At 43.5% G+C, this 17,314-nt stretch overlaps 1 long non-coding RNA gene across 2 annotated transcripts in view; it reads left to right on the top strand.

Moving 5' to 3' along the window:
- Nucleotides 1–17,118, top strand: part of LOC138249200 (uncharacterized) — a 35,156-nt gene extending 18,038 nt beyond the window's left edge. For both annotated transcript variants that reach the window (XR_011194776.1, XR_011194775.1), the window contains exons 2-3: nt 15,084–15,212; nt 16,092–17,118. This is a non-coding gene — a long non-coding RNA (uncharacterized lncRNA). The remainder of the gene's footprint in view (nt 1–15,083; nt 15,213–16,091) is intronic.
- Nucleotides 17,119–17,314: the final 196 nt, after the last annotated feature.

A 17,314-nucleotide genomic window follows, 5' to 3' on the forward strand; every position in this document is an offset into this window, starting at 1 on the left:
TAGTCCAGAATACATTTCGGCGAACCCTGACCTTTCAGTCAGGAATAACCACACTAGTTTATTGCAAAGTTAGTGAATTTATTTCCCTATATTAACAAAGCTAGCACAATATAAATGTGTCTCAACACTAAATGATAAACGTAAATGAACATTAATAGCTGTCCATAACGGCGAAACAAGTGTAATCTATGTAGCATTTGAATCACAAGGCATTCGATAATGGCAATGCAAAGCACTAATACGATAATCTGTAATGAGCTAATTGCATACATTTAGTCAGCATAACAAGATCTCAAATTGCATCGTGCGACATATGGAATCCTCGTCTAACCTCAAATTAACATCGCATGTGGGATTTCATGCAAAAACAATTTAGCAGCATTAATTTAGAAAACTCCTAGCTAGGGCTCTTATCAAAAATCAGCAGTTGGTTACCTAAAAGAAACACAATGCAATTTTACCATTTCCTTTCATATTTACCAATTACGATCAGCATACAAGGAAGTCTTCGTCTCATAGGTACCGTTTCTCGATCAGCATGGGTCGGGGTAAAGGGGCAGGGGTGGACGGGGCGATTGCCTCACGGCGGCAAAGTAAAACTACTACTTCATGCAAAGGGACAAATCAAAGTTAAAGTCTCTAGGGCAAGAATCATCAAAGTCTCTTTCTCTCGATTAGAGAAAGCATCAAAGTCTCTCAAAATGGCGTCGCAGCAAAGTGGGCCATAATAGCTACGAAATGACGCAATGTCGGGCAATAGCTGGTAATGGCTGGTAATAGCTACTTTCTTCTCGTGCACCTGGTTTTTATAGACAACAGTTCGAATCCAGTAGGGTCTTCCATTGGAGGGTTCATAGGTTAGCTTCAAATTGTCCAATCAAAAACGACAGTTCTCAAGCTTTTACTTAAGCATACATTATCCTTGGAGATGGGTACGCAAGTTGCAACATTGTCTACCAATTAGCTCACTTTCAGAGCCTCCATTGTCCGCACCTGCAAATCGACCTTGGAGTAAAGAGAAAATATGCCAGGCTGGCACGAAACTTTAAGATAAGCATGTGAACGGTTTCTGTGGAAAAGTACAGCTTCAAGCAAAAATACACGTTTAATAGCACAGTGGAAAAATACGAGCATCTAAACCGTGAGACTAGGCCAAAGCCTCCGCTAAAGTAATGCTAAGCTAACGCATTTCAAACAAGCAAATCGTAGCACACGTTTATGATTATGTCGGATTAGTGCAATTCTAATACACCACGTTATATAAAGCACGCTTATAAATATTGGCAAACTACTCTAAGGGCACATTTTGTCCCCGTACAAATCTTTATTAGTTCGGTTAAAGTCACACATGATTATTTCATACTACGTTTATGCGTTAATAAATCAAAACTTTCATTTTCTGCTTCATCAGATGTTCTAAATCGCTTTGAATTTGATTTTCGCACTGGAAGAAAGTTAAGCGCTTTTAGAGCAAGAACAGCAGGGTCAAACTTACCTTCGTATCTTTATGGTATGGTTTTGCACTATATGGAGTCTATCAATCAAATCCTTTGGCAAACCTACTTAGATTATATTGAAGTACTAATTCAGCCACATGGAAGAGCTGGCTTGCCGTGGAATCATAACAAGAATGCAATGGCTGTGGCATATACAGATTTAAAACTATTTAGGTGGCATTGTGTGTACATCCCTAAAATAACATACCTGTACTGACATCGTTTCAGCGCCTCATCAGGGGTAGTAAGCGCTATATAAATACAATTACAATAACAATCACAAGATGTATATCAGTGTCCTCCTCTGCATATGCACACATCTGACACTGTGTCCACATCAGCCTGCAGGCATGTATTCATCTGGTCAAAAAAGCAGACAGGACATTGGCCAGTCTAGTGATGGAAAGCCTGCAAGACAGCATGGCATACCTTACTCCTATTCATGACACTTGGCTATTCATGCACCTCTACCCACCAACTCTTATGGGTTTCATTCTTAATGATGACATAGCAGGGTAGAGCTAAACATGAACCACTATTAAAGCCAGGTACCTTGAACCACATGTTATCTCATTTTCAAACATGCATCCATGGATGCAATGAGACGAAGTGTACTTACATCCACAAAGTACAGTACTGCTCTTACTTCAGAGGTCCGTTTGCAACTGGTGTTGCAAGTTGCCAAGTCAACAATGCACAGATGAAGTCATTCAGAAGGATGACTGAATGAACATGTTCCTCTGTCTCCCCAAGCGGAGACAAAGTAATATGGTCACCAAATTTGTTATAGCACAGACATCTGGAAGAGAAGTGGAAAAGCTATCAGTTTCCAGAGATGATGGAGGTGGATAGACTGTTATTCACCCTGATAATTCAGATAAAATAGATCCTTATGAGGGGAATTCGGGTAAGCGTTTCTAGATGTCAGTGGAGCATGTCATTTGCATGACGATGACAGAGTACCTGGTGTGGAGAATATGAACCGTATTTTTTGTCACAGCGTAGGTGCACACAAACTGGGGGCATGAAAGCATATGGTTGAGGGACTCATCTGAGAGACAAAATCACTGATAGGCACATAGACAATGACTGCAACAGGAACAAGATACAAGCAACCGTAGTAAGTAGTGTTAGATTTAGAAACCCATTTAAGGAAGAAATGTGAAACCATAGTCTTGACTCTGTAGGTAACACTACATAACAGAAATCAACAGCATTTCAATGGTCTCACATAGTCACACTGAGGAAGTTGAAGCTTGCACGCCAGGCAGTGTGTAAACACAAACATAGGGAAAGCCTAGTTGTGTTGGTGGAAGTGCACCATGCCTTGCATCACTGGCCTGCAGGCATTGAGTTATCATCATCAAAAGCTAGTGTGGCAGGATATTGTACAGGACGAGACCAGCTCTTCTCACAGGTGAGGACACAACACAATGAAGCCTGCCACCCTACAGCATGTCTGCCCGTATATTTATCACCCCACCCCAGCAACAGCCTCTGGTGCACCTCTAGAGGCTGTTATACACACCTCCGCAACTGAAGATCCACAAACAGACAGCACCCACCACATCCAATTGACCTTGGCCACAGTGATTTATGAAACATCTTCTGAACACCTCATCCAACCCTTCCATCTCTTCATTTTGCCAAGGTCTGATGGGGTCTAGTAAGATTCTAGAGATGGTCAAAGCCTTTGTGAGTGAACAATGGACTATGTGGGGGCTTGGTCGTGCATCTGGTGGCAGTAACCAGGAGACTTCTCAGAGACCCCAATAGTCCTGGTTTTCAGAAAAGCAATCCTAGGGGTATTCCAGTGTCTTACTGGTATATCAAGGACACATCTCTTGTCCTGGGCACCATTTTAAGGTTGAACTTTCGGGACATGTCTACTATGATGACCACCTGACTGCCCCCTGAATTACAGACGTGGTTCCAGGATTGCAAGTTGTCTGTTGGGGACCATATGATGCAAAATAGGTCAGACTTGTAGCTGGTGCTCTTTCAGAGTGTGATCCTGGCTTCTCTGTATGTCTTAATACAGACACCTAAAGTGATTTTTCACTATGCCAATAACCATAACCGTGTTGTATCATGTTAGGATATATTCTCAGGTATATTTTCTCTGTTCCATGGTAGCAAGGCTTTTGTCCGGCATCATCAGAGGCAGGGCCAGCCTTAGCGCTGGTGGTGCCCTGTGTGACAATGTTTGTTGATGCCCTCCCAGTGACCACCTCTGCCACAGATTTCCTCACTACCACCCTTTAACAGTCCCCCCTTTATTACCACTCTCTCTCAGATGCATTTAATTCGTTTTATAGCCCCACTCATACCAGTGTAGAGTGTCAGAACACTTTACATTGCACACACATTACACAGAGACAATCAATCAGATGTGTAAATCAGTGTACAGGAAATGTTACGTAAGACAGAGGACTACAAGGTATAGCACTCACATGTCATCCATACTAGTAGGCTGTATAGGTTAAGAGTGGTTGACCTGGAGAAGCACAAACTCAGAATTTAAAATATCACACCATGGTTGGAGTTTCTCTTTAATAAAAAATGATTTTTACCAAAACAAACCCTTCTTGCAACATTAGGATAATGAAAGGCTGGGGTAAATTCATAACACTCTAATCTTTACCTTGCAGTTCTTTGACAGTTAATATCTTACTGATCTATATTAGTTTTTAACTCAAACTGCAAGTAACAAAGTGACTTGTTTGACAAAAACTAGTTACCCACTAACCTATTTGCATTATATGTACTTTGAGATCTGCATGGTACACATTCTTTGCAGCAGGCATATTAACTCTTTGCACTACCTTAAAACTTCCACTAGAGAAACCTCCTATCTCTCTCTAGGCAGAACACTAATCACCAGAGTTATCATGACATATTTATTATTGCCTGAACATTTCTGGAGGCAAGGAACGCTGCAGCTGGTGCTTTCAAAACAACAATATACCTGCAAATATGGTGCCCCTACCTGAAGACAGCACCTGGTGTGGTGGCACCGGTCGCACCCCCCTAGAGCTGGCCTTGATCAGAGGGCCTCAATGCCCAGCACTTACCCTGCAGCTTGCACAGGGTGAAACTGACTATGCAACACTACTGGAGGCCCTGAGGTGCTATAACTTTACTGCCCACGCCTTCAAAGTGCATAGGGAAGGCGACACAGCTGGAAGACTGGAATCAACAACTTTCCATATCACAGAAATAGTAGACCCCCATGGCAGCACACTTTATCAGAAGCAAGATATACTACAGGTATTCTATGAGTTCCACCCAACAGAGGCCTTCCTCGCAAGCATCTCCCTCCCTTCGATTTCTCGGTCTATCACAGACTCTCTGGAAGTGGCCATTACCACCAGAGTTGTCAAGCAGGCCATTTATGACCTTACAAGTCACTGGGCCTTGATGGCCTCCCCATGGAGTACTACAGCACTTTTTCATCCCAATTTGCCACCTTCCGAGAGCCGCATGCCTCATCCTAGATTTAGAAAAGGCATTCAACACACTGACATGACACTATCTATTTATAGTCCTCGTCCCTATGGCGGAAGGGCCTAAATCATTGGCTTACACCTGACTGCTGTACTCAAACCCCATCTTTTGGATCTAGCTAGGTCGTATCATCTCAGCTACCTCGGCACAATACATGGGTATCCACTCTCTCCAATCCTACTCATTCTTGTGATAGATTCCCTTGCCATACGTCTGTGTGGGTAGGGCCAAGAGTGGGGTATCCGACTGGCAGATAGGACACACACGATACCCCTAATATGCAGATGATGTGCTCTTGTACTTTAGAGACGTAATGGCAGATCTTATTCCCCTTCAAACCACTCTAGTAGACTTTCTCTTGGTTGCAGGACTTCAGGTTAACTGGGCTCAGTCAGCCGCATTTCCGCTGTGTCCAGCTCAACAACCACTTGAACTATCTGAGACATGCCCAACTATACTGGCATACACAAGCAGCCCGCTACTTGGGGATCAATTTGGATCACTCAACTGTGGACATTTATGAGGGGAATCACCGTAAGGCCATAGCAGGAATCAAAACCCAACCCATTTCTGGCAATCTCTACCCTTAGGCCCCACGGGCAAAACAGCAATGGTGAAGATGATTGTTAGAAATAGGGTCTCTGGTTGGCAGACAGTTTGTACTTTGTCCAAGCAGTGACCCTCACTCTAGTCAGGGCAGGGAGATTCACACCTAGGATAACCCCTGCACAGCCCCTTGGTAGCTTGGCACAAGCAGTCAGGCTTATCCCAGTGGCAATGTGCAAAGTATTTGTACCAACACACACAGCAATACAACAAAAACACCACAAAAGGACTCCACATCAATTCAGAAAAATAGCCATTATTTATCTAAATAAAATGAAGACCAAAACGACAAAAATCCAGTATACCACAAGTAAAGCTATGAATTTTTAAAGTAAAAAAGAATCTTAATCGGTAGAAATTAATAGATGTGTTGTTTTAGCACAAAGTACCTGGTATGCATCAATAATAAAGCCGCAAGGAAAAGCAAGTGATGCATCAATTCCTTACTCGCAAGTGAGGCCGTATGTCGATTATTTCTCTGCCGTTCTAGCGATGCACTGATTCTTTCCTCGCAGGGAAGAGATGCGTAGATTTCCAGACAAACAGCCTCAGGTCAGTGCGGTGCTGTTGCAGGTTTTGACGCGCAGGGACGATGAATCAGCACTGAGCTGGCACTGTGTTGATTTCACCGGCGCTGCGTTGATTTTTCAGCCACAGTGCAGGAGCTGCATCGAGTTTTCTTTTTTTCTTTTTCAGCCGCTCAGCTTTTTTGCATGGATTTCCACCTTGGGTTCACCACTTTCCCTTTTCAAGGGCCCAAGGACTGGATGTGGCACAACTTGGGGTCTCAGCAAAAGAGCCCAGGTACTGGCAGATGAACAAGGTGAAAAGGGGAAGACATGAGGATGCTGGTGGGGCTACTTGGTGTGATGACTGTGGGCCTCGGTAGCCTTACGGAGACAGGCCAATGACTGATACCGCATCAGGTCCCGAACAGTATGCTGACCCTGCTTGGGGCCTGTGTGCCTTCTTGGTACTGAGCTGAAGAAAGAGCAACCTCCAGAATGAGCTGCTTGACGTTGAGGGAGCAACGAGAGACTGCATACATCTTGGATGGAGGAGTTGGGGACAGGGAGAGGCCAAGTATGAGTGCTGGGTCTCTGGGTTGGGGCGAGGAGGAGGAGTTGTTGGATCACGATGACAAAAGTTATTTGGAAGAAGGTAAGATTGAGGATGAAGCGGTATTGCTTCAGCAGGTAGATGGTGCGGAGCGGGGGCACGTACCAAGGAATGGAGGAGTGTTGGTGTTTTGCAGGTTGCCAAGTTTGTGTCACAGTGGGATTTAAGGGCTGAGAAGCAGCAGAGGAGCAAGAAGGTCCCGGAGCGATCTTCAGTGTTAAAAAAAAAAAAAAAAGTAAGGTGAGAGAGAAGATGGAAGGGGGCAAGGAAGGTACTCCAGGTCCAACTGTGCTGAAGTTGGTATCTGTGGGAGCAGAGAACAGTCCAATCAAAGGAGTATCTGACTGCAGGGGGGTGACAGGGGTAAGGATAGGGCTGTGCAGACAGTTGTGGAGGGACACTGTCATGGGGAAGCAGAAAAAGGATACAGACTTATAAGTGGTGAGGGATCCGGCCGATACTACTGCAGGTGAGGTGGCTAGCAGCACTAGTGTTGCAGATGAATCTGGGGGTAGTGTTAAAAACAAAACCTACTTTACATGGGAGTTTCAAAGCTGTTGGGGGTGCATCTGACCCAGTCTATGAAAGAAAGGATTTGGAAGCAAGAGTTTGTGGATGTTTTTATACTGCTACATATGGAGGTTCCAGTTGAAAGAAGCCCCAAAAGAGGAGGAATGGGAGCTAGCCAGAAGGCAACGGATACTGACAATTGAGAATTGGAGTTAAAGTTTTTAATGTACGCTAGTGTTTCTGTGAGCACTTCCAGAGAGATGTGTGGCAATACTAAAATATATGGATGTGGTATGAGAAGTACAAATGGACCTTGGGGGTTTTGGTTGATTTCGATACGATGAACAATTTCACATTGCAAGTGGACTGCTTTTACAATATAAGCTCTTTCAGGGGCAGCCCACCCAGTTTGGGGTGGAAGTCGCAAGGAAAGGGCAAATACCAAAGAGAGGAGCTTGCTGGTCATTTAACAGGGGGCGTCTACAAAACCTCAATGCATGTTTCAGCATGACTGTGCCAACTGAGGAAGGTGGCATCCGGTGTTTCAACGGCACGGAGGAATGACTCTGTGCTAGCAGGGGTCCAATTCCAGGGAGCAGATGGGGGTAGAGGTCAGGGACAGTCAGTGGTGGGAAAAGTGTCCTATACCAATTTATTTTTGGGTAGTGATTGGTTGCAGTTGTATCCAAGGAAGGAGGAAGCAAAGTGTTTTTTTTTTTTAAGGCTTTCGGTTGTTATCAGGGTCCTAGGATTTGGCGCTGGGGCAACAATTTCCACTCTGTTAGAAAATCCAGACGTGGTGCGCTGAAAACTGGAGAAGGAAGTGGAGGAAGGGAGGATTGTTGGCCCCTTTTCATATTGTCCTTGGGAGGATTTGACCATCTCCCCGTTGGGTGTGGTGCCTAAAAACAACAGGGAAAATTTCATTTGATTCACCATTTATCTGCCCATCAGGAGAATCTGTGAATGACTTCGCTGAGGATTTAGTGATGCACTATGCTTTGGAAAGAGAAGCAATTGTGTTGGTGAGGACTTGGTGGGTGAGGGGCTGAGTTGACGAAGTCAGATATTGGGTCTGCATTTCACCTGTTGCCAGTTCATCCAGATTATTTTTCATTGTTGGCTTTACAGTTTGAGGATCAGATTTACATGGACAGAATGTTACAGATGGGGTGCTCTGTATTGTGTTTGTTGTTCAAGATGTTCAATACCTTCTTGCAGTAGTTTGTTCAGTCTAGGAGTGGAGTGAGACATGTTACCCATGATTTGGATGATTTTCTATTTGTGGGATGGGAGGTTCCAGTGAGTGCTTAATAGCATTGCAAGCCTTTCAGGATGCCATGAAAGAATTGGGAGGTACATTAGCACCTGAGAAAACTGAAGGTCCCTGTCCTGCACTCATGTTCCTCTGTATTGAGTTAGATACTCAGTTCTTGGAGATTTGTTTACCCAGAGATAAGATGCAGACATTGATTTCCATTTTGGAGGAGGTGGTTGTGGTAGAGTGTAATGATAGAATGCAGCATTAGAATGTGAGGGATCTCATCTCTCTCTGGCACTGATGTGGCACTGATGTCATATCTGACATCAGAGTAGAGTGTGAGAGAGAAGGGATTCCGAGGAAGCTGTTGGAGCTGACTGTTGGCTTTACCAGATCTGTATGTGGCTAAGATACTCCTATTAAAGAACCTACATTTTGTATCTTCAAGATTCATCTTTATTACACTTGGCGATGAGGATGTGCAGGAGTATCTTAACACTATATTTTTGGGACTTTACTTTATCCAGCACTTCTAATCCAGCCTTCATTTCCAGACAATTAGACCATTAGGATTTCTACATCGAGGGAGCTGGATATTTAATTCAAGACGGTGAGAAACATCTTTCCCTTTTTGGATTGAAACGCTTTCATTTTGAAATTTGAAACGCTTTATACCTTGTGTATGTTGGATTTACAAGCATTTCCTTTTTATGAGTGTGCGCTAAGAAACGCTGTAGCGTGTCTTTAATAGCTGCCTTTGTGTGTTTTTATAATCACCCATGAAGACTGAAGATTTCCTACCTTACAGTGAAGCGTGCAGAATCTGATTTTCAGCCAAATCTTCTCCGTTTCTAACTTGTTTTGTTGTGGAAAGTGCTTAACTCCAACCTCTTCTAGAAAACAATCTGTTGGTTTCTAAATTCATACAACGAAGTGAATAGGAAGGTGCTTAACTCCAACCTCCTCTAGAAAACAATCTGCTGGTTTATAAATTCATACAACGAAGTGAATAGGAATATAATCCCATTTTTGGTCATTTTCAAACTTTATACTAAAAGCAGATTTAACACAAATTTTTCAACTTTAAAATCGTTTTGGAAATAAACCACAAGGAAGTATGCAAAACATCTCACCCCCACCATTTGTCCTCACTACACCAGGGGAACCTCCTATAAAAATGGTCTAAATGGAAAAAAACTTTCCTACACTATTCCAGGGTGTGTGGAACTAATCTTTCTAATGAAAGAAAAACAGCTCTCCTGATGCATTGTCTAGGATGCAAAGGACAAGAATTTTTTGAGAACTTACCTGACACTGGTGATGAGGGAACAGATCTGAACGAATTTGAAATTTGTTTAAAAAAGTTAGATTTGCACTATTTACCAAAAGTCAGTACAATTTTGGAAAGATATTACATTGGCATGAGAGAGCAACAACCAGGAGAAAGTGTTGAGGATTATATTACAGATTTGCGGAAACTTGCATCTACTTGTAAGTTTGGAGTAACCATCGTGGAACGTATAAGGGATCAACTTATGCTGAGATGCTCGAGTGATAAAGTTCGTCAGGAATTGTGGAGCAAGAACGATCCTTCTTTGCAAGAGGTCATTGTATTAGCAAAGGGTGTCGAGCACACTTTGGCATGTGTAGAAGAATTAGAGAAAGGAAAGAATAATTCAGTAAATAAGATATATGAAAAAAAAGAAGATCATAGTAAAGAAGCATCTGGTGACAAAGGGGAAGATAAAGTGACTCATGCTCAATGGTTAAAATCTAAGGATTTGAAATGTTTCCGTTGTGGGAATGCAGGTCACTTTGCTTCATATAAGAAATGTCCAGCGATCAACAGCATATGTAAGTTGTGTAATAAAAAGGGACATTTTGCTAAATGCTGTAAGTCAAGCAAAAGTGCAACATCGGTGAAAGTGGTGGAAGATTGCATTTTGTTGATTTCAGCAAATGCTCAAAGGAAAAATCATCCGAGAGACACAATTTCGATCTTAAATGAAGATGTGGAAATATTGTTTGATTCTGGAGCGTGGTTGACTCTAATTTCAAATAAGTTTTTTGATGAAAATTTGACTCACAAGATCCATTTAAAAGATCTGGATGTTATCCCAGGAGGATATGGTGGCCAAACCATTCAACTGAGGGGCTATTTTGAATCAGAAATTTCATTCAGAGGAAATACTATTTTGGGGAAGATTTATGTTCCAGTTAAAGGGGACAGTGTGTTAAGTTGGCCGCACCAACGAGACTTGAACGTCATTTTAGATCCTAACTCAACTTCTCCGATAATGTTGAGGGATGAATTCATCAAAAAAGTGCAGGATGGTGGTGAATTTCCTGTGCAGGAAATCAAAGGAAATGTCTGGCCAAAGTTTGTTAAGGACTATGAGGATGTATTCAGTGACAAATTGGGATGTCTTAAGAAATATGTCCACCACATTAGAATAAAGGAAGGATCGGTTCCTGTAGTTTCCAAAGTGCGTCCTGTACCAATTGCCATGAAAGATGATGTAGAAAGAGAAATACAAAGATTGTGCAAAGATGGAACCATTGAGCCTGTGGAGTCATCAGAATGGGTATCACCAATTGTAGTCGCACGGAAACAATCAGGTGATATTAGACTGTGTGTCGATTTGAGGAATCTTAATAAATGTGTAGTGAGTGACCAATTTCCTTTGCCTAATATAACAGAAATGGTGACTTTGCTACATGGGTCCAAGTATTTCCGTAAGCTGGATCTCACGTCGGCCTACCATCAGGTCATGTTACATGAAGACTCCAGGGACTATGCCACTTTTGTCACACCTTTTGGGACCTTTAGGTTCAAAAGGATGCCTTTTGGTCTGGTTTCAGCTGCTGCTGTTTTCCAGCGTTTGATGTATAATATGTTTGGCTCAGTACCAGGCGTTAAATGTTTTCAGGATGATATCTTGATACATGCTCAGACTGAAGAGGAACATTAAAGAATAATCAGGAAAGTTTTGGGAATTTTAAGAGAACATGGTTTGACTCTTAAAATTGAGAAGTGTTCATTTGGTAGACCGGAGGTAGAATATTTAGGTCATAGAATAACTCCCAATGGGGTGTATCCTAAGGAAGAACTTATTAAGAACATTTTGGGCCTACGGGAACCTGAGAAAAAGGAGGAACTGTTAAAATTTTTGGGAATGGTTGAATTTCAGGCAAAGTTCTTGCCAAATCTAGCATCCAAAACCACAAACATGAGGAAATTGTTGAAGAAAGGGAAGGAGTTTGTGTGAGATGATGAGTGCAGAGTGGAGTTTGAGAGTATAAAGAAAGAATTGACATCAGTTGGAAGTTTAAGCTCATTTGATCCTAAGGAAATGTGTGTGATCATGACCGATGCGAGTATGAAAGGGTTAGGAGCGGTACTTTGACAAGACCTGGGGGAGCAAGATTTAAGACCTGTGGTGTACTGCTCTAGAACTCTGCGAGGAGCAGAAGTGAATTATTCGACAATAGAGAAGGAAGCTTTGAGTGTGTTCTGGGCAATTCATAAATTTTAAAATTTCCTGTGGGGAAAAGAGTTTCAGATTTTTACTGATCACAAACCCCTGGTAGAAGTGTTCATGAAGAGAGGTCTGGATATGATTTCTGGAAGAATCAGTAAGTGGATTGTTGGCCTACAAGACTTTGCTTTTAAGGTGTTTTATGTACCAGGTCCAAGCAATAGGATTGCTGATTGCCTATCAAGATTGAGTACTGAAGTTGAGAGCAGTTCAGAAGAAAGTCAAGATGATGTCATTAGTGTGTGTAATGTGACAAGAGGTATTGTTGAACAAAATGAGTGGTTGAGAGCGGTTATGGAAGATGCTGTGCTACAACGCGTGTGTAAGGAACATAGGGGGTGATTCTGAGACTGGCGGGCGGCGGAGGCCGCCCGCCAGTCTTCCCCCGACAAAATACCGCTCCGCGGTCGCAAGACCGCTGAGGGTATTTTGAGATTTGCCCTGGGCTGGCGGGCGGCAGCCAAAAGGCCGCCCGCCAGCCCAGGGCAAATCTACCTTCCCACGAGGACGCCGGCTCAGAATTGAGCCGGCGTAGTGGGAAGGTGCGACGGGTGCAGTTGCACCCGTCGCGTATTTCAGTGTCTGCTTTGCAGACACTGAAATACTTTGTGGGGCCCTCTTACGGGGGCCCCTGCAGTGCCCATGCCATTGGCATGGGCACTGCAGGGGCCCCCAGGGGCCCCGCGGCACCCCCTACCGCCATCCTGTTCCTGGCAGGAGACCCGCCAGGAACAGGATGGCGGTAGGGGGTGTCAGAATCCCCATAGCGGCGGAGCGCGCTCCGCCGCCATGGAGGATTCTCCCGAGCAGCGGAAAGTCGGCGGGAGACCGCCGACTTTCCGTTTCTGACCGCGGCTGAACCGCCGCGGTCGGAATGCTCGAGGGAGAACCGCCAGCCTGTTGCCGGTGCTCCCGTGGTCGGTGACCCTGGCGGTCACCGACCGCCAGGGTCAGAATGACCCCCATAGTGAGGGATGGAGTTCATCTGTCAAGGGGGATAAAGAGTTAGGCGGATTTTGGAAGGTGAGAGAGGAATTATCTATGGAGAATGGAATTTTGCTGCGGGGAATAAAATTGGTTGTCCCGGTATTGTTGAGAGTAAAAATTATCGAACTAGCACATGAGGGTCATCAAGGGATGCGTAAAACTAAAGCAAGAATTCGCCTTAAATATTGGTGGCCAGGAATGGATCTTATGATCGAAAGGAGAGTAAGGGAATGTTATGATTGCTGTAACAGTGATAAGGTTTATAAAACCAGAGTTCCGCCGATGTGTACTCGTGAATGTTCCTCTAAGCCGTGGGATGTTGTGGCAGTGGATGTAGTAGGACCTATATTTGGTAAAGGTGGTTGCAACTATATTCTAGTCTTAGTGGACCAATTTTCAAGGTGGGCAGAAATAGCGATTGGTAGTAGCATGGAGACTACTAAAGTGATTAATTTCTTTAATGAAATTTTCAGCCGTGAAGGTTTGCCGAACACCATTCTCACGGACAATGTGCCCCAATTTGTTTCAAATGAGATGGAAGAGTACTGTAAATCCAGGGGTATTGTCCATAAAAGATGTTCCTTGTATCATCCTGAGGGTAATGGGACAGTAGAAAGATTCAATAAGTGCATAAAGGAATGTATACAGTTGGAAGTTGCAGCTGGCAGGAATTGGAAAGATGGTCTTAAGAATTTTCTCCATGCATATAGATTTTCTCCTCACGTCACTACAGGGAAGGTACCGTTTGAAATTTTCAGGGGACGGAAAGCTAACACACGTTTGGCACCAGGTTGGGTGCGTTGGGGTAAGAATAAGTGTGTTACATGGTGTGACGGAAATACCGAGGAAAGGGCGAAAGAGGAAAAGTGCTTAGTGAAAAGAAAGGAAAACTATGATAGGAGGAAAAGCACATGCAATGTTGAGGTGAAAGTGGGTGATAAGATTTTGATTAGAAACCCCAGATTAAGCAAGTCTGGAAGTAAGTTTATGGGTCCGTTTGAAGGGGTCAAACTCTTCAGGAATGCAGTGAGAATTAAAGATGGTAGAGTCTGGAATCTCAACCGTGTGGTTGTTTCAAAGAAAAAGTAACCCAATTTTATTCCAGTTTACAGTTTGTTGTTTTGGTATTATATTTTCTTCCTGTATACAGTTTATTTTGTTCTCATGGGTTTTGTAATTGTTATTAAAAAAAAAGGGGAAGGTGTGTGGTAGAGTGTAATGATAGAATGCAGCATTAGAATGTGAGGGATCTCATCTCTCTCTGGCACTGATGTGGAACTGATGTCATATCTGACATCAGAGTAGAGTGTGAGAGAGAAGGGATTCCGAGGAAGCTGTTGGAGCTGACTGTTGGCTTTACCAGATCTGTATGTGGCTAAGATACTCCTATTAAAGAACCTACATTTTGTACCTTCAAGATTCATCTCTATTACAGTGGTACTCTGTCATAGGCTGAAGTTGAGGAAGTTCCAGTGCCTACTGGGGCATTTCAATTTTGCTTGCCGAGCTGTGAGGATAGGTCGAGCATTCTGTAGACAACTTGTTTTTTTCTGGGAAAGGTGCAGTGCTGCCTCACCATAGGGTACGGTTGAAAACAAGTGCGATAGCAGATTTGAAGATATTGATTTAATTCCTTAAAGATTTCAATGATGTCACAATGTGATCGAGGGAGGAGGATTGGCTGTGGCAGGTGCACATTTTTTCTGATGCCTTCAGGAGCGCATGGTTTTGGTCCTTTCTTGGATGGACATTGGGTGGCTGAGAAATGGCTGGTATCTTGGTTGGCAAAATAACGGAGTATTGATTTCTTAGAGTTTTTCTCTCAGGTGTGATGGCTTTGGTATTTTAGGAAAAGCTTTTGGCGAACAGGAGGGTAGGTTTCCATGTTGACAATCAGACAGCAGTGAACCTGGTGATTTCACAAAATGCTTGAGATGAGAAAGTTTTGAAACTATTGAGGATTTTCATGTTGGGTTGCTTGAAGTTCAATATCTTGTTTAAAACTAGAATGTTCCAAGTGTATACATTAATATAGGTGTTACACTATCTTGTTTGCAGTGGCAGAGGTTTTGTGGGATTGCAACGGGAGCAGACCAGGTGAAGACGAAAATACCTAAGGATCTGTGGTCGCTGGAAGCATGAGAATTTGGAGATGATTGAGAAGTCAGTTGCAGTATCAACCAGCAGGTCTTACAAACAAGCTTGGTTGGCATTTTTGCAATCTGGTGCACATAGGAGGGAGGAAGGTCATTTGGATGAAGTGTGGAGTAGAGACAATGCAGTGCATTTTTTATGGGTCAGACTGACTTGGGTCTTTCAGCTGTGACAATATCCGGTACGATGGATGGTATTTCCCTTTAAGGTAAATGCTTTTGGGGCTATGATCAGATGGAGGGAGAAGTTTGTAGGATACTGGGGATTGGGCTAGGGAAGGTGGGGTGCACCGCAGTTCCTGGAGACCGATACATGGTAAGTTATGGTAAGTTATGTGAAATTTTACTTCATTTAGACAGGGTTTGTTCTTCAGCATGGGAGGTAGCTTTGTTTTCATTGTTCATGGCATAGCTTTTTCACGGGCATTTTCAGAATTGCTTGGTATAAAGGGTAGACCTGGTTTTTTACATTTGGATGTCACTGTGTCAACAGAGGAGCCAGGATTTGGTTACAGCGTTGCAAGACAGATCAGTTGGGTTTAGGTCAGGAAGTGATTTTACCAAGGGGTTGTCCCCCAGCTTGCCCAGTGGCATGCTAGCTTGGTTTTGAATGTTTTTTAAGGGAGGCTCAAGGTTTAGTGTTCAGGAGGATGTTTCTTGGCTGACGTCTTTCCAAGTTTTGGCAGTTTTAGGGTTAGCTTTGGGGGAACTAGGTAGATGCCCAAAGGATTATGGCACCCACTCCTTTAGGACTAGGGCAGCTACTGAAGCATAGCAACAAGGACTCTCTCAAAGGATATGGTAAGGAATTTGGGGAAATGGAAGTCTACTTGTTATAAGTGCTATGTGCAGGCAGGTTTGGTTGAGTTAAAATGATATTTCATGAAGTCTTAACAATATTTTTCTTTTGTAGGTTGTGTTGCAGGCCCAGGACCGGCATTCCTACTGTTTGGATTGTAGCACATTGTAGAACATTCTTTGGTGCAATGGGAAACGAAACAGGCAAAGTCTTGACTTTTTTGCAGAGAGCCAGGATTAGATGGAGCTCGAGTGATGGTGTGGTGGGGCAGAAAAAGCGGTATCCAGTGAGGAGAAGTTTTGGGTACACTTGCGGCCAGACTGTCTTAGAGATGTTGTCCAGATCTCTTAGTTATTCATCTAGGAGAAAATTACCTGGTGTTGCTTTCAGGTACTATTTTGCTGAAGGCCATGAAATTGGACTTGGAAAGAATAAACATTGATGGGTGGGTACTTACATCCTCTGGAAGGAGCTGGTACCAAGGAGATTTTGGGAGGGGCTCGGAAGTCTGGAGCTATTGAGAAACAGAAAAACGTTAATGGGGGAATGAGAGGGTTTTGTGCTCTTCGGGGGATTTTGATTTTGAAGTATTCAGAGACTGTGCAGAAAAATAAGTGTCTTTTTGGGTAGAACAATGGGTAATAATGAGTTTTACATATTGGAGCATTGTTTGAAGATTGCAGAGTTGTTGGGAGAGAGACTATGGGATTAGAGGCATTTAGGATTGCTGTTTCCTGATGGGTGGGGCAGGGAAACACCAGTGGGTTTTCCTGGTTGGCGTGGCGAGAAGACATTTGTTGGATGGGAGGGGTCAAGAAAGGGGTGTGAGCACGGAGCGGAGAGGTCCGGCAAATGGTCAAGGCCCAAAGGTGTGGAGGGGACAATGGTAACAAAGGGAACTTGCAAGCATGTCAGAGGGGACCAGGAACTGTGTCACAATGTAGGTGTGGGAAGGGTGAGTTCAGAGTGTAAGAGTTTTAGGGGGAGTGGGATTTGTAGGAATTTACAATGTATTAGTGGGGCTGGTTTAGTTTTGTAAGGCATTTTGCCCACGTGGTTAATGGTACAATAACCAGAGCAGTTTAGTAAAGCAGCCTTTTACACCTCAATATGTATGTGCGAGTGTGGTTTTTGCATGCTGTTTCGCCGATGACCCTCCAATCCCCAGTGAGTCCCTCTGCAACATCACAGTCCACTCTAAACTTCACTCATTGCCGAACAGGTGGTACCTCTGAAAGGATGGTAGCACTGGCCAAAGTTAGCTGAGCATGTGATTGACTCTTTCTTAGCACTATCAACTTTGCAGGGGAGGGTGTATACCTGTAGATTTCCCTTTA

This window comes from Pleurodeles waltl, chromosome 8 (assembly GCF_031143425.1).
Source record: "Pleurodeles waltl isolate 20211129_DDA chromosome 8, aPleWal1.hap1.20221129, whole genome shotgun sequence".
In the NCBI taxonomy this organism is placed as follows: domain Eukaryota; kingdom Metazoa; phylum Chordata; class Amphibia; order Caudata; family Salamandridae; genus Pleurodeles; species Pleurodeles waltl.